At 40.4% G+C, this 26,522-nt stretch overlaps 1 protein-coding gene across 6 annotated transcripts in view; it reads right to left on the reverse strand.

Moving 5' to 3' along the window:
* Positions 1-26,522, reverse strand: part of MAPKAPK3 (MAPK activated protein kinase 3) — a 108,137-nt gene that overhangs the window by 23,104 nt on the left and 58,511 nt on the right. The gene's annotated exons all lie outside the window — the stretch shown is intronic.

The following is a 26,522-nucleotide window of genomic DNA, read 5'->3' on the forward strand; positions in this document are numbered from 1 at the left end:
GTCTTGGGGATCAATCCGAGACTGAGACAGATTTCCACAAGAACTATAGCCATCACAAAAAACTCTCCCATTTGTTTTTTTAAGTGCCAGTTTTATTTTCTTACCTTTGCCTTTCTCCTGTGCAGTGACTGTAATGCAGCAATACCGCCAAAAAACATACTAGCACTTTTCATTGTCATGAAATGGGAGGGAATGTGTGTCTGCTAGGATGTGACCCTCTCACATGCTTCCCAATATTGACAGCCACAGTTGCTAAATTCCATTTTAACCACCCCTAAGATCTCCCCTCCCAATGATATGACATTTTTGTTATATATATAGTCTTACACTTTTTTTTTCTCTAAGAGAAACAAAAAAACCCCAAACCACGCAAAACCCCCCAACAACATACCCGATTACTCTAGTAGCAATAGCCATTGGACTCTATGCATATTTTCCACAGGAAGAAGCAGAAAAAGCAAACATCACAGATGTTATTCAGAGTGCTTAATGCTCATTTCAATGCTAACCGCCATGAAACCCACCTGTACGGCACAGTAGGACAATGATACCAAGATTAGTGAAGCATGGCACACCCTTGTTGGAGCAGGATGTGGCAGAAAGCACAGACCAGAAAAAAGCAGTACTGAGAAGATCTAAGTGTGATGTTCCCTTTCCTAGTCTTCATGCTAATAAGCGGTATCAAAATTAACAGAGAAGTGATAATACTGAACAAGGTAGGAGCAAAAATTAGCAACATGTTTAATCTCATTAACCACAGATAACAGTAGCTCCAAGAGGAACCCGTGCTGCCCCCCAGCCTTTATCTATATTTCTTGCATGTGTGACTACAGTCATGAAGATTAAATCACTCAAGAACTCCCAGGAAGGATTTGACATCCTTCCTCAATACACAGAGGCTCTTCAGGGTGCACGCTGCATTCATGCTGTAGGCACTTCCCATGCGTCTGTCTTTTTACTCTGCTCTGCACCCCAGCCCCACATTTTGACAATTAATACCTTAATGAGCTTCCCCCCACAACCGCAGCTACGTTCTCCTCTATGCCCCAGCATTTGGTAGCAGAATTCAGAATGAAGATACTGCCCTCTTATACCACTGCCCGCACACCTAAACTCCCTTTTAGCTGACTTCCTCTTCCCTTCCACATGAATTTAAGATTGTCATTCATGCATGCGAAGCTTGGCAATATGCCACCCCAGGCCAGTTATTTCTCATATAATGCTGTTCTTCTCTTTCACATTTCCTTTCTCTACACCCACATTCGTGCTTTCTGTCACATAACCTACCAGGGCAAGCAGTGTCTCTGTCTTCTGTTGCACCACCTATCTCAAGTATTACTAAATCATCCAAATGCAAGAACCCAGAAATAAACAAAGAATTCTCAAATCGTCCTTCTGTTATTCCACAGGGCTCATCTACTTCTTTTAAGCATTACCTTAAAGGGGAGTCTTGCTAAATCCCAGACATCAGTGGCACTGACAGCAACTGTACCTCATGTCCCTCACAGAAGAGATACTGAGATTTCACCCAGTTCTTGGGAATCTAACTGGAGTGACTCTGGCCAGCATAATGTCAAACAACTCACTCCTGAAAGCTCTCACCTGTGGGAACTTGACTTGCCTTAAAACAGATCCCTAAAATCTTCAGCAAGGACATCTGTAAGATTTCTTTAGTGTTTCAAATCACTGCTATATGTTTTCACACTCAGGTCTGCGCAAGCTCTGCTGTTGGCATTTTCAAGCAAAGATCTATACCTATTTCTAAGTCACAACTCAGTAGATAGCTCAGTGGTTGATGGTTCAAAGGTTCATCAGGCATGAAGATCCCTGGAACTGCTTATTGTGTACAGCAAAGATATGACTGAGAATGGTGTGACTGTGAATGGAAACAACCATGCAGCATTCAGCAGAGGCTAGAAATGCAAAGGAAGCCATTAAGAGAAAGAGGAAAGTAAATTGCCCTCCTAAGACTTCTTGTGCTTATTTTGTCTGAATATATATTCTAAAGCCAGGTAAACTATTACATAGGAAAGGAAAGAAAAGAAATAAACTGGGGGAAGGGGGAATTCAACAGATGGAGTCAACATAAGCAAGTGACAGTGCAGTAAAACTGTTATTTATGTTGCAACTCTCATTGATTCATTTTGCTCTGTGCACTAGCTTAGCCACCCAGGGTTACAGCTCTGCTTCACCAGAACAGCATCAGAATCCAGCAATCAAAAACATTACTTTTCTCCTGAGCCCCACAGCACATGCCTGGAGCAGCTAATGCCTTACAGCACTCACTACTTGATTAAGTGCTCTTTAATATCCAGGATGCTGGAAAACACACACTTCCTAGAACACAGCTGGGAGCTGCCAGTTCATACACAGCCTAACAGTCCTTCCCAGTTCCTTTCAGAAACCTTCAAGAAACACCATACAAGCTGCCTTTAAGGAAGATCCCCTCGCCACATAAATGACCCATCCTTAATCTAAACCCCTTCTGAGCCATGGCTTCCCTTCTTCATCCAAATCTGTTCAGTTATTTGCCCAGCTCATCCAGACTCCCACCCTGCCTAGTTGAGCACCAAACCCCTGCAGGCTCTCCTTCAACAGCCGGGAACTTCTGCTAGCCCCCAGTAAGTCACTGCTCCCAGCTACTCCGGGCAAGCAGACCTTATTTCCCCTAAGTTCCAGAGGGCAGGGAACACCTTTCCATTTTGCTGCCCACTTTATTTCAGTTTTTAGCCACCTAGCCTCCCTCTAAAGATTTTCCCTATACCAGGATACACAGTGGAGTGAGAGGTGGGAGCAGAGGGCTCTCTCGCCAACACCCATGTTCCATTTCTTTGACAGATGTTAGAGAGAACTGCTTCACATTCCCTGCAACAAGACAACAGAAAGCAGTCAGACACCACAAAGGTAGAACAGAGCAGCTTAAATAGAAGGGTGTTTTTTTGCCAAAATCAAGAGCATTTCCTTCACATTCCTGAATAGATTTCCTCTCCGCTCCTGTGTTGTGTTGGCTGCCTCATGACTACACATGCAAAAGCAAGAGGAGGAGGATCTCAGGAATATTTGGAAGTCTAATGTTTTGATGTCTCGGCTAAAGTGGCACCATGCTAAGGACTGCACAGGGGTCAGAAAAATGAGATGTAGCAAAAGCACTGCTGAACAAAAATCATTCCGGGAATTTCAATACTTTTCACCTTTCCAAGCTGAAACATACATCCATTTCCCTCTTTAAGACACTGTCCTTTCCCCCCCTCTCCCTGCAGCAGTATCTACTTGTGGTACACTGCAATGTTGGCTCATTTCCACAAGTCAGTGTGCCTGAAACAGAGAAGTCTGGGCTTGAGGAAGGAGGAGGAGGGAGTGAGAAAGCTGGGGCAATGGAGAAAAGGGACTCAGAAGATCTTTCTGGCCTAAAGTCACCTGCCCAATTCCAACTAATGCTAGTACCATGGAAACAGCTGCCCCATGAAAGTGTTAATGACTCCTGAGGTGATGATTTCACAGAAGCAATGTGCCATCCGGTATCATTCTCCTAGACATGACACATCAGGGAATCAGGAAAACATACCCGCACTAAAGCCATGTTAACAGAGAAACAGATTGTCCGAGCTGTGCAGCTGCTGGTCTCTCAACAGAGCTGATTCAACACTTCACAGCAGGCAGTGGCAAGGGGAGAAGGCACTCAGGCATGATGCTCTTCCGACCAGTCGGGAAGACAGATCCCCAAGTGGAGACAGGAAGGGTAAGGGAAATTTGTAGATTTTGAACACCATGCAGCACTCCATAAGACCTGGATAATACCTGCTTAATATGCAGGATTTTGTCCAAGACCTGTCAGGTGGTGGCAATTTCAACTTTCATGGGTTAATCCTTCTCCTATCGCCAAAAATACTTGTGTATTTATTCATATATGGCCACAAAACACTTTTCCAAGCAGTGGCCACTTTGAAAACCTTTAGAAACCATCTCTTGGTTTGTCTTCACCATTTGATAATCATGTGTCATAAGATGGAGGAGAGGGTTATTTGTCCAAATTCACAGGCACACTTGGGACCCTCCTGCTCCCCATTAGTTACTAAGGGAAGTTACAAGGGCTGCTCACAACCAACGAGAGACCAGCTCTGAAGAGCACCCCAGCATCCTACCACCGCAAGCTTCTTGACTCTCATTGCTCTGTTTTGGGTGAAGGAGGAGAATCCCTGAAGGTCTGATGAAAGAACATCCAGACAGTGATATATTGTTCTCATCATACAACTATGCAGTACAAGCTCAACCAGGTCAAATGCAATCACTTTCAAAACACTTCTTAATACTAAATGATGATACCAACTATTGCAGAATCTGGAGACATTTTTCAAACCTTAACGCATTAAACCTTAAAGCTCCTGAAGTCTCAGTTTCTTCTTAGCAGTTGACTATTCTAAACTAAGAAGCTGTGATATTTTGAACATGGGGGGGTGCTCTGCCAGAATCCATAATTATCCATCACTAGCTGTATCTCCAAGTGCAAGATTAGAACTATTTTAGTCAAAACTAAAAGTTTCCACATGAAAATATACAAGAGATTGGCAGAAAAGCATTCTTATGTCCTGGACAGAACCGTCATTCAAAACCACCATGAGACCCTGCATTTACTATGAGATAACCGACAGCTGATTTGCCTATTAAGTCCGGGTACAGAAATCCACTTCCAGATCCTTGCTCTACCTGAATTAGATCAGGGTCTTCCACTTCACTACCTGAGACCTTACAGCTCTTACAGAGCACTCTTTGCTCGTCTACAGTGTGCTATGTCTCCCAGTTTCCACTACTGGAACACAAGTTCACAAAGTAGGGACACATAGCCCTGAATTTCTCAGAGCCCGGCTGAGTGGGAACTACTGTCTATTTTGGGATGGGTATGGCTATTCTCATTTCTCATGAGGAGTTTTAAAAGTTCCTGGGTGTTTCTAAATGTGAGGAACACAAATTTTTGTATTTGATAAAGTTTTTATGCAGTCAAAATACTACTTCCTGTTCAGTTTTAAGGGAGGTATTTCTAAAAACAATTATCACAAAAGAAAGGAAGAGGTGAGCCTTAGCAAGAAAACCTCCTCGGGGTACATGTGCTCATTACATGCAGCATGAGGAGGATTCAGAAGAGAGCCTGAGAAAACAAGACACTGCTAAGACAAGTTTCATGAATGCTGGCAGAACTGGAAAGCTGCACACCAGGACTCTCACAGGGTCTCTGGGGGATGCCATGCAATAGCTGCACTTAGTTTTTAGAACACACACTGACATAGCAAGCACTGCTGGAAAAATATTACTGCTCATTTCCCAAAGGACTGTTACATAAATACCTATGCCTGTTTCACTCATTTATCCCTGTGAGCCTTTGGTGAAAAGACCACAAGAACGTGGGGCTTGGAATATGAAAGTGAAGCCTTTTCATAACTCTGCAACATGCTTACCAAGGCAATTTCTAATAAAGGGTGTTTCAGCCTCTGTATCAGAAAGAAAAATTCTCATGCCTTTTGCAAAAGATGGAATAAGGCTTGGATGCAGAAACGTGACTGAAGTTTGGATGCTTACTCAAATGACTAAGCACATATTTTTCATGACCCAAATTCTGGCTACAACACAATAGCACCCCCCCCCCCCAAAAAAAAAAAAAAGCAATGTTATAAAGCATACAGCTTCAGATTTGAATTAAGCAAATGTTTAGGGAAGCTAAACAAAAACCAATCCAAGAACGTGCATCAAATGAAGTGAGCAACAGAGCTCACCATCTTCCTTTAGAGACACATCTGAAAACTTGGAATTGTGACATTTAGCCACAACGCATAATCCCACCTCTTGGTCTGCCCAAAAAAGGCCTGACTGCAGCTTTTAAAGCTGCACAGCCTCCATGTCTTTGGAAGCTTGTAAATAAATACAACCCCCCTTTGAGCTCTGTTCCTCTTGACAACCCTGCAGGCCTTGGCCACGAACACCTTGCTGTTTTGCAATACACGCAATAGCTTTGTTCTCTCATAGTACAGCCACCCAGTTGTCTTACATACCTTGCAAAAGGTACAAACCCCAACAGATACCTGGCAGAAGCCAAAGAGAGAAAGATATTTAAATCCCAGGATCCAGCAGTGCTCTCTGGCACTTTAAAGGTGAAATTTAAAGGTCCCACTCTGCAAAGATACTATCAAATTTAAAGATTACAGATTTATAGATTATAAATACTCTATAGTGTTGTAGATTCTCGCAGTACTCCTCAGTCCAGATTTCATCTAGGCCACATTTGATAAAATCATCTCCTTTGATTACACAAACCTTCCAAAAAACATTTGTTGTTACCTGTCCCAAAATTCAGGACACCCAGTCAATAGTCAAATTCCTCTTCCTATCTTTGCTGATCTCCATGCTGTTAGCCTGTAAATACTGTTGCCATAGATTTCCTTATTATCAATAATCTCTTGTGTTCAGTGTGGGTTTATTATTTATTGTACCTGTAGCTCAGACATCCTGTCTCCAAGTTTTTATTATTTGGGTAAAGCTAGGATAGAAGCTCACTGTGGTAGTCCTACCAATTTAACACATGAAAGAAAGCAGACATGCACAATTACATGCACAATCCTGTGTCTTCCCTCCCTCTGTCCTAGCCTGTGTCGAGCCTCCCATCTCTCCCGCAATATCCTAACATGGACTCTTTTCACTGCTCAGAACACACAGGCTGCGGGTTTAAAAACTCCAAGCAATGTTTGGGTTTTTCAGATACATTAATATTCTTTTACATAGCTAAGCTGTCAAAGCCATGCCACTAAAAAGTAAAAGGGAAAACACAGCCTATATAGCTTATTTTCCCACCAGGACCATTTGCAGTGTTTGTTGTAACCGCTACACACACCTAGAAGTGCCTGTAAAAGAAACCGCACCGCAGTTCAAAAACCTGAAGTTCTGATCCAGTCTAAGCAAATGAAGAAAGAGAAATGAAAGCTGAATCCTCCTCTTTGCATATTACTGACAAAAAAAAAAAAAAAAAAAGAAAAAAAAAAAAAAGGGCAGTAAAGCAGGCAAGACCCAGGTTGCAGTTTTCACCGAAAAGGCTTCAGTGAAAGAGAGGAAGAATAGCGACGCTTTATTGGAAGTGATTGATAGTAGAAGTAAAAATAACCCTACCAGCATTTGAATTTCTGAGAAGTGTTTATTGAAAACTGTTGTGCGATACAGTCTTTACATGTTGCATGGACTGCAAGCTTTCTGCAGCTCACGGCCCTGGAAAGTGCCTGTAAGATTACACCACGAATTTTTCTGACAGAATAATTTACATACATATAGGCAACATGTGAACTGCTATGGCATGGTTACGAGGCTATGCTTTTGCCATTAAGAGAGTGCACTCCAGAATCTTAGATCCTTTTCTATGTCACAGACTTCTTTGGGGACAAAAACTGTCTCTGGATGTCACTTTCCTCGTGTTTTACTGCAATGGGGTGCTTTTGGCACAAAATTGTTTGAGAATCCCCAACACAGAGATGACAGAGGCTGTAATAAATCCTGATAATATCAAATTCTGTGCATACAGCATAACTTAGCAATTTCATCATTCTGTTGTTTCTCTAAATTGTTTTCTCTGAACCATTTAATACCGCCTCAATAAATACGTAATAAATAAAATGTTGCAGATGAAAAAAGAACCATTAGTCTATCTTGTTCTTGCTATCAATAGGCCTCTGTAATAATCAACAAAAACAAAATACAGATTTCATAATATGATTAAAATTGCCCTTTTAGACATTCTAACACTAGTGAATTCCAGGATTAAGGTGCTTGAGTAACCTGAATATTGCTCCCTTTGTATGTATGTATTAAGCACTGTATTATCATACACTATTCCTCCCTCTTCAACTTCACCCTCATAACAGAGTACAACCCGAACCTGATCGGGATGCAAGTCAGGATGCAGTGACAGGAACTGCTATCTGTAGCCTCTCCCACCTCCTCTTCATTTTACATAGAAACTGGAAAGTATAATATAAGAAAGAAGGGTCTTGTGGTTACCACAGCTGAATGCTACTCTCAAAAATCTGTATTTTACTCTTGTCCCTTTCTGATGTCTTCTGCAGTGCTCAGGAAGTCAACTAAGCCAACAGGTAGTCACTAATTGCCTATACCACCTCATTTCTTAGAAGCCTGAACTGCAGCCGCATTTGCAAAAGTCCTGGGCACTCGCAGCTGTAACAGAGCATGGGTCTAAAAAGCCTGGCTTGAGCTAAAGTGCAGTCTGCTACTCAGTAAACTGTGGAGGGCGGGGTGGATCCAAAGAACAAGCCACCCTCATCCAAGATACTCCAAATGGAGCTCCCAAAATTCAGTGGATACTTTTACTCTTAGAAGTCTACACTATTCTTCTGCTCCCCATATGTGAAGTAGGGACAATACAAACTTACCTTAAAGCAACGTTGTGAAAGTAACAGTGATCCAGCTATTATAGTGAAAACACCACAAAGCACAACCGGGAAGAAATGAAAAAATCTGTTTTCAGAGTAAGTCTAAAATAACCTGAAATAACGAAGCCTCGTCCACATGCTGAACAATGAGAATGAAACCAGCTATTGAAACCAATCATTTAACAATCTAATAATTTTGTCTGTGCACTGAAAAAGGCTAAAGCGTGGTAGAAAATACAGAGTGCAAGACAAAGTATATACATAGCGTGGATCCTGACATTTACTACATCTGAATGCTCAGTTTCCCAACGCAAAACTGCTACTTTAGGAAGGAGTTTTGTGTATAAGAGAGAGATTGTCTACTTTTTGTGTTGTGTTTTTCTTTTTTTTTTAGCAACGGCAAAACAACCCTGAAAATAACAAATCCCTTTATGCATCTTCATACTGATATCCCTCATGACTTATCTGCAGAGCTAAAGCTGACATATCTACTGCACAGACCTCTGTCAGTTAGCTAAAAAAGTAGCTGATGACAATAACAGAATATAACAACTGTGGATAAACAAGAGGGTATAAAACATTTTATACCAATTAGTTTTACAGCTACGTGACGACTGGAGAGAAACCAGGAAACTAGGAGATTCTGGGATGCAGTCCTGCCTGGAGGGGTGAGCACTATGCTAGGCAGCTTTCTATATATCTTCTGAAAAACAAAACAAAACAAAACAAAAAAATCAACCCAACCCTCCTGCTGATCCCATCTGCACCTCTGACCCCTTGACTTAATGCCATCATCCTCTCCTACCAAGCCTTGTCACCCAACAAGCTCTTTTCCCACCCCTTGAAACGAGCACCAAAGCCCTTACTTGGTCAGCTCTTCCTTGGTTCCTGTGGTCTGTTTCTCAAGCTCCAAAACCCAGACTCCAGCTACTTTTCTTCCCCCTCCCCACTCTCCACCCCTCAGCTCCCTGTCTCTGCCTCTCTGTCAGGGCTCTTCATCCAAACTCAGCACTGACCCTTCTGCTCCCCATCCGTCATGTTACTGCTCCTGTCTCTGTGTCCTGGCTGCTCCTTCAGCAACGCCTCCTCAGCAGATCTCATTCTCTACCACCTCCACGCCCCAGCTTCTCTGCTCCCCATTCTCCCTGTGGGTACCCAGCAGATCTCTGTTCCTCTGTGCTTCCCAGAACAGTGGGATAGCCAAAGACCAGACTAGAGATTGCTTCTCTCAGTACTTGTATCCAGAGCCAGGACAGATTTCAGGAGCACAGGGATTCAATCCCTGGAAAATACCTGCTCCACTGTAGTCTGCGGCATGCCCAGCACAAATGCACCTTTGGGAAAGACAACTGTTAAAACTGAACACATCTCTACTGACCATTAAAGATTCAGAATTTGGCTGAACTTGGGATGATTTTAAGGGTGACAAGGCAAGACACTCCTAGAACAAAACTCAGCCCTTAATAAACTTCAAATCCAAGTAATAGGCAAATCACTAGAAATTTAAGCTGTATTTTATGTAGGCAAAACAAATTTTTACTCTAAGTCTTACTACTGGAAATGGTTGAAAAATTTCTGCCAGAACAACTCTTGCAAAACTATTTCTGTTCAGCACAGGAAATACCATCCTTCAAGTCTGTCAGAATATTAAGATGAGAGAGGCCATGTAGATCAAGGCAATCCCACCAGGAAGCTAAGCTATGAGCCCTGCCTACAGGCAAGTGCTTTGTCCAGCCCAATTCTGCATCTTTCCAGAGATTCTGCATCTTTCCAGAGGCACAGTAGAGTTCTCTGGTAAGAGCACTCATAGCATTGACCTCACAATATCGTGATTTTTCCTGATATCTGTTTTTTTCTTTTTACATGAGATTTATCACATTAGTCACAGTTCCGATGTCTTCACCGAGATAAACCGCTCTCTTAACTTAACATCTATTTTGCCTGAGCAAGGACAATCACTTTGGCAGTTATTTTTGTTTCTTCCCACAGTTAACTCTGATACTGCCTGAGAAGCTAATTACATCAGAAAAGTAATCAGTATTTTATCTGAGATGCCTTTTCCTGATGCTGTCTTCAAACCATATATATTCAGCTTTCATCACTGCTCACCCTTGCAAACACCCATTATCCAGAACGATCTGCTCTTGAAACAATTCAGATAGTTGATGTTTTCCCATCTTTCTTGATAGGCTGTATCTGTCACTTGATGCTGAAATTTGCAGGGTGCAGATGGTAGTTCTGTCCACACACTGAGTAGTTCCAACACCAGCACTATTGTAACGCATCAGATGAACCCTGATACACCAAATATAACTGACGGTCTCCAAGTGCAGCTGCATAGAAAGTTCTTTAACTTTTTAAATGCTGCTGTGCTGTCATTAATTAATCCCCCAAAGGAATAAATTTGTACACCAAGTACCAGTCTGCATCATTCTCCATATTTTACGTCTGCCTATTTCTCCCATCTTCTGGAGAGCTACATGTCTTCCACTTTATTTTGATTTTGTAACATAGTATTGATTACTTTACTCTGATATTATTCTGTACCTTTTACTTCTGCTTGAAAACAATTTACAAAAACAGAGGAATCAACGACTTAACACAACCCTCAGCATCTTTTACTGTAACTTCTTCATTTGCTTTGTTCAAATTCAGCCTCATTTTTCTAGGAAGACTGGGTATAGTGACGAACCAAAGACTTGAATAAAAGACTTCCTAACTTTATTAATGCCTGCTCAATCCAATAATCAAAGCTAGGCATTACCTTTATTTCACCGTTATATTACACAGAATTGTGCTCCTACATTGCTTTTAAAAAAATATGTAATTTTCTACCACTCTAATTTTGGTCTATTTTAATTAAAATCATAAACCCAATAATTCTTAGACTCATTTATCTGATTGCTCTCCTCTTTCAGCAATGGTCATTACATCTATGTCTTTCAATCCCAGTATACTTATTAGTTGTTTTTATTTTCCTCAGTTCTACTGGGCAACACAAGATCATTTGCATGCCTTATTTCTTTGTCGTACAAGGTCTACGGGGAAGTAATTTGCTGCCTCCTATTCTCCCACTTCAAACTGACAATAAAATGGGTGAAGTCAGAAGATACTTATTTCACGCTTCCTTACTTTTGGGGCAATTACCAACAAATTACATTTTAAGAATAAAAGAGAATTTTCAATAAACGTAGTCAAGCTAAAGAAGTCTGAGAGTATTTTTATAATACTTATGTCTTTTGCTCCAGCAGAGAGACCCCAATTCAAAAGCAACAGCAAGAAAGGGGAAGCAGGCTGACGTACAAGGCATAGAAGCAGCTCTTGGAGCAGCCAAGCTTTCTGGAAGGCAGTGCTAACAGTTGGCTCATGTTTTCAATCAGCTAGCTACAGACACTATAGAAATCGTTACTGCTAGCACAGGATGAGATGCTGTAACTTTAGGTTACAGGAGACTACAGTCTTTGATACCCGTATTCAGTTTCAGGTTACAGCCCTCATGCTAAGAGCTTGAGTTGGGCACATCCTTATCATCTGTGGCGTCATCATCCCATATCATCCTTATCAACTTACCTGCTCCCACCCTTGTACCTGGGTCACCTCACCAGAGAAGCCATTTGGGAGCTGGTAAGGGAGATGCCACCCTGGAAGGCTTATCTGACTACGTATTAAGGAAAACTTGGATTAGTGGAGAGCATGTGGATTGGAAGAACAGACACACACATCCCAGAATACTCCCTTGTTCTTGTGTAATCAAAGCCTGTCCTTCACAGGGAGTCGTTCTGGGGCAGTGATTGTGCTATTTATCCCAGAACAGCTCTGTAGGTAGGCTGCCATGCTGTACAGTGCAACACGCATACTCGTAATACAGCCCAGTGGGAAGCAGGCACAGGGGACGCTTCCTCAGTGCTCTCCAAGCCTTTTAAAACTGCATGTAAAAGTAACAATGGCATGTAAAAAGTACTTTGGCCAAACAGTAGAAGTACTGGGTAAACATGCCTCATAGTTCCTCCAAGCCTCCCATAGGAGCACTTAAATTAAAAAAAACTAACTACGTAAACTTTGGTATATTCTGCTGAGTAAAATCCTCATATATCCAAGTTTTTCTCCTCACACATTTGGCAGATTTTAAGATGTAAATTATAATCCTGTGTGGATATACAGGAAAATGTAAATGTTGCAATTGGAACATAGACCTCACGGGCCTGGTGTTAAATCACAGAAACTTGGGTTACTGTAGGGTCATCAGAAGCACAAAGGCAGTACAGTTATGTTGAACTGCAGAAGTAGCATGTCATCTATTTTGGGACTACTTTTTTCCTATATCCTTGATTATAGTATGCATGGAAGCCTGAGTATTTCCTGAAAATGGCAATGCATACTGACTTCTGTTTTCACAGTCAGTGAGAAAACAAATATAAGGCCAAAACTGAATTCCTAATTCAAGCCAAACTCCAACAGACTTTTCAGAAAAAAGGCAGAAAGGAATCTAACATTTTTGGTTTAGTTACTCATCCTACAAGTTTGATTTTGTTATATATTTGTGGTTACTAACAAGCCTCTAGTGGGCTACAGTTCCCAGTAATTAATGTTTATTTTTTCCCCTTTTTCTAAATAACATAAATTTTGGCTCTTGTGTTCTTACACAAAGATATATGCAAACATGTAAAAAGGGGAAAACAATGTATTTTATTTTGAGCTAACAAGCTCTGTGATTTCAGAAAACAAAGGACACACAAATTACATACCAGAGCTTACAGTTCTATATAACTAGTAAAAAAACAAAAAAAAACCAAAAAACCAAACAAACCAACCTAGGAATCGTTAAAACCTAACTGATTGGGGAACACATCAACTGTAAAGAAAAAGCAGTGTAGAGAGATAATACACTTCTATCTGGCCTCAGAAAAAGTTCAAATGCAAATACTTGTTTTATTTTTAAAGCAATTTTACTTTTTGTTCTTCAACGTATACCTTATTAAATGAAAAATTAGATACTGAAAACTCCAAAGTTAGTAGTTTGGAAAAAGATTAACAGCAAACTTAATCATACTTTGGGAGTACAGTTTCTATTTATTGAATGCTAAATGGATCTGAGAGAAGAAAAAGGGAAAAATTGCGAAGAATTATGTCTCACAGATTACTTTCCCCTCATATAATTTTTAATAATAAAATGGAAGTTTTGAGGTGGAAGGAAAAATTGACATTTACTGACATTTAGCAGTTAAAATGTAATCCTTCCAGAGAATGAATAGCAGAAGAAGGTGGGGGTGGAAGAGAAGGGAATCAACTTCTGCCCTGATTACACAGAAGAAAAAAGTTAAAAAGCATTGAATAAACTGAATGAAAGCACAAAACCACGAGTATTTGCCGATGAAGTTCTCCCAAGCATGGAGGAGGATGTCAGAGGTCCCAAGAATACTGATTTTGGGCTCCCTAAAAATATTGCCTACAAAACAAGCAGTCAGCTACAAGCCATTAATGGTAATCAGTCATACCAAACTGGAAGAGAGATCATTGCTCCTGATGTCTCAGTGGCAGTAATTAGCGACCAATACACACTAACACATAGCTCAGTATCTGCATAGGATTCTATTTATTTGTTTAGGAAAATGCTTTACAAATTTAATTAACCTATTTTTAAAAAGCAAATAGAAAATAAGAAAATCCCCCTGAGTTTTGTAGCAGGGACACCAATCACTCTATGTAGATGCAAGCCGAAATGCAAAACAGCCAAGATTTCTGTATGATCATGCAACAAAAAGTGCATAGGAATCTAAAGATTGACTACAGTCCAAAGGTATAAGGTATTTTGATTAATAACTTGCTGATTTAGATTAAATGTGGTATGAAAGTCTAAATTATCTTGATTAAAGTTAATTTATTTTTTAATTAAAGTTTAAGTATTATTTGAAGGCTTGAACAGACAGCTTAAGACAACTCAATGCAGCCTGATTTCTCAGTAGTGTCACCACATTAGAAAAGTCATTCCTTCTTTGAATCATTTCAGGTTAGGTAGTTGAAATTGAGGGAGATCTACTCTAGTGAACTCTTTTATAAAAAAACCCAACGTACTAGGGAGCTTTGAAAGATATCATCCTTCAGAGAAGGTGAGGCACCTTTGAGTAATAAGAAGCAATCATAAAACAGAACCTTGATTCATATTAATAATATATTAACAGTGCTAATGTCAACCAAAGAGCATTTAATGCTCTTGTGCACATAAAGGAGTAATGACGTGCAGTTGTCTACTGGTAATCCCCTACGCAGCAGGAAACCAAATGAAGATGGAACACATTAACATCATTAATTTTTAATATAAAACAGTGCAATGTTCCTCAGTGAGGTAGGTGGTGTGTTGCACACATGAGAAGTTGGTGACTAGCAGAGATACTAATAATACCTTCCCCTACCAAGTCATCCCTATTTTAACTTGCTCAAATGCATGTCAGTAGATCAATTTTAAAAGACAGAAATGACCATTTTGGTCTGCTGAGTCAGAGCATCCTCAAGAAACAGAGATGAAGAAACCATATCTGGAACACACAGGACTTGTCTTAGAAAACAGTTGTTCAGCACACAATACAAAGCCATAGCACACTGAATGGGCTCAGATGTTTGAGTTTAGAAGGTATATGTAAACAAAAACGGAGAACACCAATCTCCTCACAACCTTTGATTCTTGGGATAGATGGGAAAGATGACATGTGAGAAACTCCACATTCAGTAGTATCACAGGTGCTTTCCCATCTTGTCTTTAGAGGACTGCCACACAGCCCTTTCTCACACTGACACTACCCAGGCTCCACGCTCAAACCATTCTCCTTCTCCAAAACTGCCCTCCTGTGAAACATGCTCCTTTACTTGTAGGATGCAGGCAAACTCCTGCTTTAGTTTTTAAATTAAACAGTCCTACACAGTTATTAGCTCATATTGCCAAAAAATCAAGACTGTCACAGATACCAGGAACCAGTTTGGGGTATTTTGATTTAACAAAAAATTATTATTGCTGTGTTGGATGTTTTATTGAACCAACACTTGTGAGAACTTTCTCCATATTTCCCCTGTGAGACTTGGCTTTTGTGCACAAACACACAACATTGAAGTCATTCACCCTCCCTCACACCTCCACAACAGTGATTCAGACAGCAGAGAGGTGGGAAAGACTCAGAATTAATTGCTCTTGTATGAAGTCTTTTATCAATAATGTATATTGCTGTTTTCTCCTCCTCCCTACTGCAGTAAGAGGTTAGTTTTTATAGATCTTGAGTATCATGTCCCATTTTTCAACAGTAACAGGCATATAGGCCCAGCCCAAGTCAAGGCAGTCAGACTCACCTGCCAAAACAGAGGCGTGCCAGGCAATCAGGGTTTCTGAAATGCAACTGGAACTGAAAGTCGCTCTCACGCTCCCTCCAACTTAGAGACCTTTAATCAGAGCATCTCAGCAACAGGAAAAAGTTGTTACAGAGCTGAGAGACTGAAGGAAAATTCCACTTGATACCAATCCACCAGAACTGAGACTGTTTCTAAATTAATTGACCTTTCCTCATCTACCACTCTCACTTTGTCAACAGTCTGCTTCCCTGCACTCCAGTGCTGAAAAACATGTGAGATGCTACTTTGTAGGTTTCCAAACATAATCAACTGAAAAATGACCCAACTAAATGTGGTAAACCTGGCAAAACACCTAATTCCAGTAGACAAGACAGCTATCCAGAGATTTTGCCCTTTGTAAGAATGGCTTGTGTACCACGAACTCCAGTGTAGAGCCAGATACTTGTTCAGAAAGTGACAGAAATAAACGCTAAGAACACAACCAGCTGTCAAAAGTGGGTTGCGATTCTAAGTTGCAGATACAAAGCTTAGTCTTTAAAAGTCATTAATAGGCATTAAAAAATTGAATTAAAACCATATCTGCATTTAGGTACATGATTTCATCATGTTTTTCAGCCAGTTTAAAGCATTAACTTCCCATTTCTCTAAAGTTTCAGCTTCTGGTTTTAACTGTCTTCAGCAGTTGCTTTTTACCATCATTTCTATTAAAGGCAAAAACAAGCAGCAGAAAGTGCCTGAAAATAAGTTTCAACAACATTATACTGTTTGCATTTCCATGGCCCAAGTCTGATAAAAGGGCTTTCCTGCCCTGCCCTTCATAAGAGGAAGAAATTATTAAAAAAAAAAAAAAAAAAAAAAAGATTTAGATATGAATAGCTGTTGTGGAAAACCTATTTCACTTTATGTTTACACCCTAGTTTAGACAAGAACAACTTGCCCAGGAAGACACACCCTTACATGAAACTTATTATGCAAGCGATGGGCATTACCCAGAGCTACAGCCATCTGCAAAGCTGACACCAAAGCTCCACTTTCCTCTCCTTGGACAGGAGGGTATTTTACACCTGCAGCAGCAATACACTTAACACAAGACAAGCAACAAGATGCCTTCTGAAGCTCAAGGTTTCATTACTTACCCTGGCAGTTTTGTAATTCTAAGTTGTAACAACAGGATCTAGAAGACCACAGCCAAATTTGTACAGTATATTGAAAATAGAGGGGTTTTCTTCACATTTGCAATACTCAGAGAAGTGCTTTTTTCTCTCAAGATCTTTACAGCATCACTACCACTCAGCTCCTGAGGCAATGAATTTCACAGGTTAACTATGTATTAGAAACTACTTTTAAACAATGCAATTTTCCAAGGTCAATAGGAGCAAGGCTTAGTTCCCACCTAAGGGGATGGGTGCCTCAGAAGACCCATCTGAGCAGGTTTAATTGGAGCAGGTTTCACATTATCGGGCAAGGTAAAAGGACGGATCATTTTTCGTGTTATCATTCATAAGCAGACATTGAACATGGGTCAAAGAATAGACATCTACTCTCCTTTATCACAAACTTACTGCTACAGGTTTTGCATGTATGCAAGTGCTATTTTGTTCACAGAAAAACTCTTAAAAAAGCAGACAACAGAGCAGTGCCCTTCAGAACAGAGGGCTTGAAAGAACAGGAAGCTTCTGAGCATCAAGGAACCATCAAGCCCTGTCACCCTCCCAAATGTCAAATTTTGACTGTAAATTGATTGGAAGGGGAAGAGTAGAACAAAATGAAAGGCTTTTACTCTTCACAAAGACAATGGAGACGTTGTACTGTAGCGTGGCTGCAGCAAGGGCCTCTACCGTGGCAAGGCAGCTGAGCCAGAAAATGCAGCCCCCTCCCCTCCCCACCTTCGAGCACTGACATCTTTGCTGTTAACAACTCCGTTGCTGTGGAAACCAGACTGCTTTTGACAAAGCCACATTGACTAAAAGCAACATGTGGGAAATGGAATAAGGCCCCGAGAGAAATTAATCCTTCACAGGAAAAATAAATAAATACATTTTTGGTTAAAAATGAAGCAAGTAAAGGATAGTATTTCTCGTCATTACAACTCCAGGCGAGGAGAACACTGGCAGCTATAGCAGTACCAAACGCCAGGCCTTGTGGCACCACAAACGGGATTTTAAGGACTCTTCATCCCTGAATTATATGGTAGATTTGATGCTAAGGAGTACACAGGAGTCCCACGCAGAACACAGGTGTGCGAGGCACCTGCTCCCTATCCAGTTTTTAACTGCTCTCCTTTGAAATCAAAAATAAAAACCAAATCCACCCCACAGTGTAACAGAAACCAACTACAGTTGCAAATCACTACTCAAGTGCTTTCATAAGGCTTACAGCTGATTCACACCTAGGCAAACTACTCACCCCAGCCAACATTTCACCACACAAGAAAGTTCAGTGGATGAAGAGCATGAGTCACTCTACACCCTGCCACTTCCAAACAGTTTATATATTTTAGAAGTGCTGTCCAAAAAAACAAACAAAAAAAAGTTTTTCTGAGCTCTCCCCTTACAATGGGCTTAATAAATCTGTCCTCAGCCCTAGCTGACTCAGATCCCAGGAGCTGCCTTAGGGCCTGTTACTTGGAATGCCAGCATACTTAAGAGAGTATTCAAGAAAAAAAAAAAAAAAAAAAAAAAAATCCTGGGAAAAAGCCCATGGAGAAAAGCCAGAGTTTGAACTGGCAAGACTTAAGATCTGTGAACAGTGCAACTTTAATAAGATTGGCTACTTAGCCAGAACATCTGAAATTGCTCATAAAGATGGTATATTCAGGGTGGTTTGTTTTGGGATTTTTTTAAGCAAGTTCAGCAAGCAAACTTTTCTGGAGGAAAAATTAATTTTACACAAATTTAATATTTGCTTTTTCTCTTAAAACAGGCCATGAAAGCTTCAGTGCAAAATGCAATATATTACAAAGATTCAGGAACTGGGAGGCCACGTGTGATTTACATGCTGAGCAAGAATTCTCTCCCCCTTCACGCTTGAGGTATTAAAATGCTGGAGCATTATAGCTTAATCTCATTTGCGGAGCTTTGAATCATCTTAAGCACTTAGGAAGTCTGTGTAAAATACCACAATCCACACAGTTTATACACTCTAATCCAGACAGACTGCACCACCAGCTTTCACTGGTGATGACGGAAAGAAGTTCTCACGGTTTTCCAGTTCAGTAAACAGGTCATCTACTCTCCACCTCCAACACTGGCCACATCTGTCAGTTTCCTTTTCATGAATGTCACCATGTTTTCTTACAGTGTAAGAGCCACAATGCAAACAGTTAAAACAACTCCACTGTACCTAAAGAAAAGAGGATAGCTATGCAGACAGCTATACTGTTACTATTAGAATATTACACACGATCCTAAGGTCTGGGGTTCTAGAGACATATTTAACATGGAAAAATTCCATAACGAGGAAACATATGTACATCATATGAGAAATGGAAACTTTTTCAGGGTCAAGCAAATAGTAGCTGCAAAAATATTTAGGGATGCAAAATGTTGCATATGATTATGTAAATAAATCAATGATTGCTTTTTTTTTGAAAAAATAATCACTGCATAACAGTTAAAAAGATTAACACAAAACAGTCTTTATATGCAAGAGATTCATCTATTAACCTTCTCAAATTCACATTGGCTCTTCCTCCCAATGACAGTGACATCTTCTTTCTCTATGCTTCCCATGAATTTATCACACCATGAAAATAATCTCTTTGTTCTGTTGAGACTTAACTGGCAGCAAGCTATCACGAGAAGTCATTTATTGTCAGACCAGGCTGCCCTTACACAGGGTACTACCACAGCCAGAGGAAAATACATTAAGGAAAAAAAGATGCGTGAGCCGTGACATTCAGGTGTGGCTCTGATTCTTCCCAAATTATAAAAGATGTTATCAGGTTTTTCCAGTCTGGGCATCTCTCTAGATGGTACTATCATAACTAAATGAGGCTGAAGTACACTTGTCTTGTAAATGAACTTTAAAATTCTTGCTTATTGTTTCCTTGCACTACAGCTGATTTGCAAAATCCTGTTATCTGTAATGAGACTTCCAGCTAGCATGAATCAGTGAGGTTTTATTTCAGTTAAATGGAATAGGAGGATTTAGACTCTAAAGGGAGGAGGGAGAGACAAAGAGAAGGGTCTTCTAGTCGAAAGAGGGTGTCAAGTGATTAGTCGTGGCTGACTGATATGCACAGGTGCTCTCCCTTTAAGCACCTTCCTCGCAGTTGAGATAAGACACATATCTATAATACTTTCTCAGATCTTTGAACCTGGGTGAAGGCAGGGGAACACACCTTGATCTTCCCAAGCTTTGCTGCTACACAAGTCAGGGTATAACTTGTGCCAGCCTTCTAGTAGACTGGAAGAGAACACAGAAGGTGCCATGTAGCATCAACATAGTTTTGTTTTTTCAAGATGACTTAATAGTTTATAGCATTTGCCTTTCCATTTGCACTTTTTAGGCTTAATGAACTGCCACTGAACCCAGTAAGAATTTACTACACATGGTTTTATTATTTCAGACCAAGTTCATCTTTTTTTTTTTTTTTAAATTATTTGCTGTATTTCAAATAAGGAAAAGACCAGTCAAGAATGTCATATCTTCAAAGTAAATTGATGAAGTCCACCTTTGTTAAATTAACTAGTCCAACTGACACTCTGGAAGGTGCCATTCTGGCCCAAATACGTACAAAGTGCTCAAAGACTCAGGTCTTGAATGACTCACTGGTTTAAAAACAATTCTTGTAGCAGTAGAAACGACCCACTTTTTAATCGACTGAATGTTATTTTAGGTATTTTATGCATATTTACGTAATACTTGCCAAGATTGGCACTGAAGGATAAAATTCAAGGACCAGTCTCATGCTATCCATATTTTAAGTACTCCTCCATACACTGGGGGCTGCCATTTAACTAGAACTTTTCTGAACTCATATTCATTCTACGCTCTGTCTGGCTTTGATCTACAACACATTGCTCCTGGAGTTTATTACTCACACTCAGCTGTGTTACTGACACTGAATTTACTGTCGCATGAGATAAACCAGTATAAATAGGCTGCAGGAAGCATGGTAGGTAAGAGGGAACTACAAAATACTTCACTAGAAAGTGCTAATTTACCCCTGAAACATACATCACTCCAGTAAAGCAAGAGCTCCTTCATCCTGCACAAACCCTAACCAACAATTACACTTGGTTCCCCTGAATTCCCACCACAGTTCTAGCTTAGTACAATTATTCCTCCTTATTACTCTTAGTACATTATTCTTCCTTATTGTGAAAATGTTGAAATCTTTCATTCCTAATCTGGCGTAATTTTCTTCTCTTCTAAAAATGCAACCTATAGCACCTAAGAAGATTGTTAACATTTCCTATTCTACAATAAATAGTCAGCCTAAAATAACCTTCACTTCCACTGTGTGCATTGCCTTCTCCACTGCTGCATTCTCTTCCTTGATCATCATCTTATTTCAGGCAATAAACAAGGTATTTTAAAAGTACCAGCTCTTCAGATAACTTGCAAAACAGATACTTTGGACTGTACAGTCTCCCGTTTGTGAGCAATCATGACCTGACTTCATGGTACTCTAACTGAAAACAGATTATCCAGCAATTAGCTTACATGATGTAGTATTATTTAATGTAATCAGAAACACTAAAATTGAGTGAGAGACAGAAACGTAGCTCAAGAGTAAATGAAGTTAAGGTGATGCAGAATGACTATCTTTCTCCACGACGACTCCACTTTGGAAAGCAGAACAACATTCTCTATGTAGTCCCATGTGTGGTTTCCAAGAACCATTTAAGGAATGATTTTTTTTTTTTTTTTTTTTTTTTTTTTTTGCAAAATTTCTTTCTCCATTACTGTTTTCCTTCCTTCTGAGCACAAAGTTATGCTAATATTCTTACGGATAACAGTAGAGCCTCCTACTCTATGATTATCATTTATATCATTCACCAAAAGTTCCTTAAATCTAAAAGGCAAGGAGCCTGTTCATTTTTGTGTTTGCTTTTTGCTTTATTTAACTTTCAGACTTTACCTGTTTGTCTTCAAATCAGGAAGTCACATAGACTGTATTGTTCACACTTAGCAGCACAGGACATTTTCCATGAGGCAGGTCAGGGCTTAACTCACTATTTATTCTGGAGGGTAAGACCTATGAACCAGTGGGTCCATTCATATATACTCTGCCTTAACCCAGAAGTCTCAGATGACTGGAAGGCAGCTGCAGTATATGGTGCATATGCACAGTGCTTAGTGGAGAAGCACTTTACAACTGCCATACTGTTACTCAGGAGAGTTTTCATATCAAAAGTACCAATACACTCATATCCAACGTACTTTCTTTTCCTGAAGTTCCAGGGTCTTTGTTTTGCTGCTATGCCTGAATTGTCCTTCCTTTTCTTCTCCTGGAAATCAGCAACATCTGTTTACTGAAGGTGAATGCTGTGCCAACGACATGTAACACTGTTTTTACATCCTGAAACATCCACTAAAATCCTGAAGCTGCAGATGCAGAGAAGTCCCAGTACCCCAGCAGAACACTCTCTAGCTCTCTTTTCTTGAGCCCAACTCTGTCTGAGCCCTTTCTACCATCTTTCACAAAAATAAAGCAGGTCATCAAATGCATTGTAATATTATTTTGATACCACTTAGCAGGAATTTGTGCCAAAGAAAAAAAACAAAAAAAATGAAAAGAAAAAGAAGTGAGGGAAAAAGAAAGAAAAAACAAGGAACTGTAGGTTGGGTTGGTTTTTTTTAATAGGAGGCAAGTCCCAGGAGTCCACATTTATTCTCACAGGTAGTCAGCTATTTTGGTCTCCTCCTCTCCCTAAAACCAGGGAGGATTGTCAAAAACAGCAGAGAACCCTCACGTTGATGACAGTGTTAAAGGAGTGGAGGTTAAATTTTAGCCCCAAAAGGTAAAGTGAACAGAAGGGGGCAGCCTGGCAAAGAAGAGAGAAAAATAGAACAGTGACTAGACTTCACTTGACTGCTATTTCTGGATCAACTATGGAAAGAGATCCGAGAAGGGTTTCTATTTGTAAGGGAGAGGGAGACCAAAACAGAGTTGCGTTCTAGAAGGCCACAGTCCTGCACAGCAGTTTTCTTTATGCTTCTACTTTTCTAAATCCCTGCGTTCTCACCGTTTGGAAACAGTGCTGTTCAGCCAAAATGTCATTATGCGTCTAAGTGAGTAACCAGATTAGATTTTCTGGAGCAGGACAGCAATGTGTGTGGCATTTCAATCTAACAGAAACAAAGCTGACAGCACATTGTAAAAGCATGTAGCAAATCACAAGGCCAAGCAGAGCAAACTAAGCCACATAATACTTTAGGAAAATAACCAAAGCCCTGCAGTACCTCTGAGAGGATGTCTTGTGTTTTCCCACTCTAAAATGATTAGTGGAATTCTAACTAGTTCCAATTACGGCCACAGACTAAAGACGACAACAGGAACCTCCCAATTCCAGTATGTAGTGCTTGACTGACACATGGCTCTGGGGATGAATGTTTCTGGCTGTTCAAGCCCTTTCCTCTTGAGTACCTCAGTTAAAATTCCTTCCATTGAGTAATTTCTATCCAGATCCTGGCTGTGCTGGCTGTGTTCCCATATAAAAGAAAACCTGCAGGCAGAAAGCAGTGCCATCTGCCAAGTCAGAAGCTGCATTAATGGGCGAGTTTGGTGTGAAGGGGAACAGACTATTACGCTTTATCTTCAGGAGCAGGAGTGATGTTTTTCCTTTCCCAGGAGCAGGTTACAGTGAGCATACTCATGCCTGAAGTATTCGTCCACAAATATACATAGATCTCAATGGATACCGCAAACAGCAACCTCCAGAAAAAAAAAAAAAAAAAAAAAAAAAATCCATCCAGCATCCCTTTTTTCCTGTTCAACCTGCAATTCAATCTTTACGTTTCTCTTTACCTGTCAGACCACTTTTTTTTTTTTTTCTTGTGACAGCTTCATCAGCCTCCACTTTCTATTCCTGTAAGTGAATGACAGCCCTGCCATCACACCTAGGAAGTATGAGCAGTGGCAAGGCAGAAACGCCAAGGCCCTATTGTCCCTACACAGAGAATTCTGCACTGAAGCTGTTTCTGAACATTTTTTTCCCAAGTTTCTTGTCCCTTTTCCATAACCGTTTTGACTGGATGGTTTGCTCTGAAGTCTCATCTGGAGCAGGTTTAGGATATGTGTGGCCCAGTTCAGGTTTCACAAGAACCAACGGAAAAACTTCCACTGAATACTTCATCCTTGCAAATATCTTCAGGGCTAGGAAAAGATCTTTCTATTCTTGCCAATTAACCAAGCACAGTTTTTATCCTTCCTTGTTGGGCAATCTTCTCATTAGACCATCTTTGGAGAGAATAGCGGATTCTCTCCGGGCTGCTGGCAGTTTTACTTAATTGCATATTTAACTTTTTATTCAGCACTTAAACTCATAACGATGAGAAATACATACATGCAAGCACCAAACTATCATCTGCCATTTAAACTCCCTAGAGAACTCATAAACATCTTAATATTTCTGTCCCTTTCAGAAGAAAAGTGCACACATTCTACAGCTAGGGTGGGGGGAAGATGACAAACACATATATAATGTAATTTCAGTGATATATTAGCCATTACTGACAAAACTCCAGTTTCAGAAGAGAGGGGGTACTTCAGTCCTTAATATATTTTAAAAGTTCTGAAAAAATCAGTGTCCTAGTTTCAGCTGGAATAGAGTTAACTGTCTTCCTAGTAGCTGGTAGGGTGCTATGTTTTGAGTTCAGTATGAGAAGAATGTTGATAACACCGATGTTTTCAGTTGCTGCTAATAGTGTTTAGACTAATGTCAAGGATTTTTCAGCTTCTCATGCCCAGCCAGCGAGAAAGCTGGAGGGGCACAAGAAGTTGACACAGGACACAGCCAGGGCACCTGACCCAAACTAGCCAACAGGGTATTCCATACCATGTGACATCCCATCTAGTATAGGAACTGGGAAGGGGGTGCGGGGAATCGCCGCTGGGGGACTAGCTGGGTGCCGGTCGGCGGGTGGTGAGCAATTGCACTGCGCATCATTTATACATTCCAATCCTTTCATTATTGCTGTTGTCATTTTATTAGTGTCATCATTATCATTATTCGTTTCTTCTTTTCTGTTCTATTAAACTGTTCTTATCTCAACCCATGGGTTTTGCTTCTTTTTCCTGATTTTCTCCCCCATCCCACTGGGTGGGGGGGAGTGAGTGAGCGGCTGCGTAGTGCTTAGCTACTGGCTGGGGTTAAACCACGACAATCAGCCAACTCAATCAGTGCTAAACAGAAACTGGTATTATAGTATCCACTTACTACAGGTTCCTCCTCCCCATCAGGCAGAGAACATTCTGTCAGGGCACAGCAACTTTACCTCTCTTCTCCCCCTCCCCAACTCTGAGTGCTGAATTAAAAAAATATTTTACAGATGCTAGTATCCATAGGAATATATTTCCTATTTGATTCCAGAGCAACAGAATTTGCTCTGGAACACATTTGTTGCCACTGGATTGTGCTCTGGAATGGCAACTTCCATTTCAAAATGCTTCCACCCCTTACGACTGCAAAACCTTTTAAGTATGAATGGTCTATAATCAGCAACAAAGCCACTGAAGTCTTCAGAAACAGCAGAACAGCTTCAGTACTAACTATTATCCTTCATCACAGTATGCGAAGTATAGAAATTAACGTTGATAGCACTTCAAAAGGATCTGATTAATGGATCACCTCAGACTTGTAAAAACCTGACGCTCCCCTATGCAGGCGCAAACCCCCAGTATTTCCAGTCTGTTTTCCAAAACCTCCCGTTTCCCCATGATAAAACTTCTGTGAGTCAGCTATGTGAAGCTAATACAAAAACCAGTGTGACAAAGAAAATGAGAGTGTTGGAAACGTGAATTAATCAGCACGTTATTGTATTATAAGCTTTTCTAGTTCCTCTATTAAAAACCTTTTCAATACAGAAAGCTACCAGATATTTCCAGGCTGCTCTATCAAAGTGCAAAGGCTTTGCTGGCGATAGCAGTTCTAGCTTGGTAAAGGTAAGACCATACCCAGACCTTGGCAGACCTTCCAGCTGACCACTAGCATATTTGTGCTGCTGTCAGCAAACATGGAGTGTGAGATTTAAGGAAAGGAAGGGTACCTGAAAGCCTTCTAGACATCCCACCTAATCAGATTAACACTGGCAAGGACTCAGTAACATTCTTAAGTAATTCTCGTGACAATTACTTCAGCTGGTTTTCAGTCTTAACATACAGAACCATCCCCATTCTCATTTGGGCTGCTTTTTCTAACGATGTGGTTTAAAAGCATCAGGGAAATGTTCAAGTTTAAAAGCTGCAGAGCAAAAGGCAGGCAACCTTTATGTTCTCTAATGAATGGTTATTTATTGCTCCATTTATTTAAGTGGTACTTATCATCATAAATATCTACTAAACTTACTTGCCATACTGGTGTAATCAGTGCTTTCCCAGGTAATATCCTTGTGTAAATGCATTGCAAAAATAAAGAGGAGAGTAAGTGAGTAAACAACTAGAAATGCCCCTTAAGAAAAGTCTTCAAAGGGAGGAAAGCCTGAAGACCAATGAACATTTAAATACTTCCCAGTTTAGGCCTATTTCATTGCACGAGATCCAAAATAGTTTCCTTCCCAAGTATTGCACAAGAAGTTCATTCAAAATCTAGCAACTTT

The sequence above is a fragment of the Aquila chrysaetos genome, chromosome 20, assembly GCF_900496995.4.
Source record: "Aquila chrysaetos chrysaetos chromosome 20, bAquChr1.4, whole genome shotgun sequence".
In the NCBI taxonomy this organism is placed as follows: Eukaryota; Metazoa; Chordata; class Aves; order Accipitriformes; family Accipitridae; genus Aquila; species Aquila chrysaetos.